The sequence below is a fragment of the Aedes aegypti genome, chromosome 2 (assembly GCF_002204515.2).
Source record: "Aedes aegypti strain LVP_AGWG chromosome 2, AaegL5.0 Primary Assembly, whole genome shotgun sequence".
Classification (NCBI taxonomy): domain Eukaryota; kingdom Metazoa; phylum Arthropoda; class Insecta; order Diptera; family Culicidae; genus Aedes; species Aedes aegypti.
The window spans coordinates 5,186,342-5,189,594 of NC_035108.1; the positions used below are offsets into that span (position 1 = coordinate 5,186,342).

Genomic DNA, 3,253 nt, shown 5'->3' on the forward strand with positions numbered 1-3,253 from the left:
CTTTGTTGCCAAAAACGGAATCCCACTGTATTCATATTGGAATCCGTTGACTGTATTGAAGTTGCTGATACTGATGCTTCTATTGTTTCCTCTTCCATGCAAACATCTTCCTCTTCACTACTTGATAAGTCATCACTGCTTGATAATGCTGTTCTTTTGGCCAATTCTAAACGACACGAATCGCAAATTTTAAATTGTTAATTAAGCTGATTTTCATCTGCAAATCCTAGTTCAACTAATTTGGCAATATTAACTTCCGTGAGATTTCGGTAACTTTTTGAACACTTTTTTGAAAACATATTTACACAACCTTTGTTGATGGTGTTCATTTTATACTTCATTGTTCTAAGCTATCTTTTACTTTTCACTTGATTATCACTTGCTTGTGTCTTTGCTGCTTCAGCTCTTTTTTATATCAACATGGGTACTTGAACCAACTATTAGGTACGTTTCTGTCCGACCACAAAAATATACCAACGTGCTGCACTTTAAGAAAACATCAGGTATATTTGTGCGAGACAGCTGGGCACGTTACTCCTCTACTCATGAAGGTTTTGTTTTCGAATGGAAATATTTCATTATCTAAAATCGATATAAATGCATTTCACGTATTGATTGCTTTATATTCGTTATTTTGTTATTTTTTAACTTTTAACATTTGTTCCATATTGAAAATTGAATATTATATCTCGAATAATTATTCAAACAGATATAAGTCAGAAAAGTTAACAAACTTACTTTATCAATCCTACGTGCTCCGCAGACGAAATTCTACACCTTCCGCTCTAAACCACCTCGATTTTTCACTTTTAGAACGTTTAATTTCCGGATTTACAAAACGACGGAAGTAAGATTCTCCACTTTCGCAACCTAACCGCTACTTTTGCCGCTCTGTTGTATGGGAGACAAAGTGACTTAACCACGAATCAAAACAAAACACTACTTGAGTCGATTTTACACTGGTACAAAAACGTCGTAAGTAACTGATTGAAACGGCTTATCATTTTTTCATACAATTTTTGTGGGAAGTGATAGGAACTACATTGAGTTTTAACGCGAGCTCATTGCATGCAAAATTTAAGCGATGTACACGGTAAAAAAAAGTGAAAAGGGGGATTCGTTTCAAAACAGTTTTAGAAGAAAGGTTGTGATTCTTCTTAATTAACTTTCTCAGAACCGTATGGAAATTACTTACGTCGATTTGTAAAAGTAATCGAGATATCATCATTTTGTATTAAAATCGCTGTATCTTCAAAACGGTAAAAGTTAAGTAGATGAAAAAACCGAATTTAGTACTATACCATTTAATTCCACTACAGTTAAAAAATAAAAGTTAGCCTGATTTTCCCGTATACCTTTTTTGTTGCAAATTTTGCGTACTTTCATAAAATCAAGTTGAAAAACATTTAAAAAGTTTATCATGACCATTTTCAAAAATTTACCTTTTTTTTAAAAATCATAACTTTTTTGTCCATGATTTCTCCATCTTGACCCACTGTGCAAAAGACTTCATTTGTTGTCTTCTTTAACATATAAAACAAATAAAAAAAAAAACATTAATATGATTTTTGAGAGAACTGAGTTTAAACTTTATTTTAAAAAAATTACAACATTTTTTTTACAGTAAATATTTTCTTCCAGATAGTCCCAACAATTACCTAAAACTTTGTGGAAGACACCAAACTGATCGGACAAACCGATTTTAAGTTATAATTTTTTGAAAATTATTAAGGATTTTTTTTCTTAGGCCCTTCTCAAAAGTAAGGCTAGAGTCAAAATGGCGAACCGATGATGCAAAAAGGTATTTTTGGGCATAAAGAAAAAAAAATCCTGCAGAAGCTCCTAGCTATCGTCCAATCAGTTAACTTTACTCCATCAATAAACTTTTTGAAAAGGTTATTTTGAACAGGGGCTTTTCTTTTTTGTTGCTTGTTTCAGTACTATTTTGATTTCTTTAATTGTAATAGGAGCATTAAGACGTTCGCGGTCGTCTGCAGTGAGATGTTTGAGAAAGTTGCCTGATCCAGGATGGAAGACGTTATCCTTTTCGAATAGTGACTTGAAGTGATTCTCTAGCGCTAACTTAACTTTTCTTGCTTGAGTTGTTACAGTTCCATTTACATTTAACTTCAAAGGTCCATTTTTCCTATTTGCTATGTGTTTCGAAATTTGAAAAAGGCTTAATTTTTCATCTTCTAGAACATTGTTATTTTGAACTTTTAGTTTCAAATTTTCCAACCTTGACTGTTCAATAGCCATAAGTTTTGATTTATTAAAACCTAATTCTTTTGCAACATCGCTACCTTCATTTTGTTTAGCTATAACTTCTCTTAAACATCCATATAGGAAACTTTTCGAACTAGTCAGTTGATTGTTCAACTCAAACGCTTTAGATTTTAAAAAAGACTTAGTCTCTGTTTTCAAATGATAATTCCACCATGCGCAAAAATTTTCATATAATATAAGATGTTTAGTTTGAACAATAGAAATAAATTGTCTGGAGCGGTGAAACCCCAAACCTCCATGGGACATTTTAGCAAATTACTGACTTCGTGTCATGCTTAAATATTCTACAAAAAATAATGTTTCCGCCCGGGTTCGAACCGGGGACCTTCTGCGTGTGAAGCAGACGTGATAACCGCTACACTACGGAAACAGTTGATAGCGAGCTAACGGCTTTTAAAAATGTCGGATCTAGTAGATTGCTCTTAAGGTTTTCATTTTTATCTCCATTTTCACCATATTCCGGAAATCAACGACCAGACTAAAGAGGCAGCAGAGAAGCGTTCCAATTTGAAGCAACGAAATAGCACACAAGCCGAGAAGATACAATCGCGAAAACAGAACTGATTCCGTTTGATGCATTTGTTGGGAGTTATAATTTAAATTTATATACGTTTAATATATTCATATCAACTTATTATGCTGTGTGCATAGGCAGGAAAAAAGAAGACCAAACCGGAGAAGAGTTGGAGAAATAAAAATTACGCAAACCCAAACGTAAGAAAGAAACCAAGGAAAAATTAAGCGCAACGCTGCCCAAAGTGGTTCCCCGTCAAGAAGAAATGAACGAGAATAAAACGGAAAAGGTTGGCAAGGAAAGTAACGAGGGCACAGCAGTGGAAAATGCGAAAGAATGTGAACACTAAATTCTGCCGCACGGGAACCGGAGCGGCACAAAGTTTTCCTCTGCAGACCGGCAATCACAAGTCGGAGGCTTTCATATCGAGGCTCGGCAAATGCGAATTGTTGT

At 34.3% G+C, this 3,253-nt stretch overlaps 1 non-coding gene across 1 annotated transcript; it reads right to left on the bottom strand.

The window, feature by feature from the left end:
• Positions 1-2,583: 2,583 nt before the first annotated feature.
• Trnav-cac lies at positions 2,584-2,656 on the bottom strand. Its single transcript has one exon. It is a non-coding gene; the product is annotated as a tRNA-Val (tRNA).
• Positions 2,657-3,253: the final 597 nt, after the last annotated feature.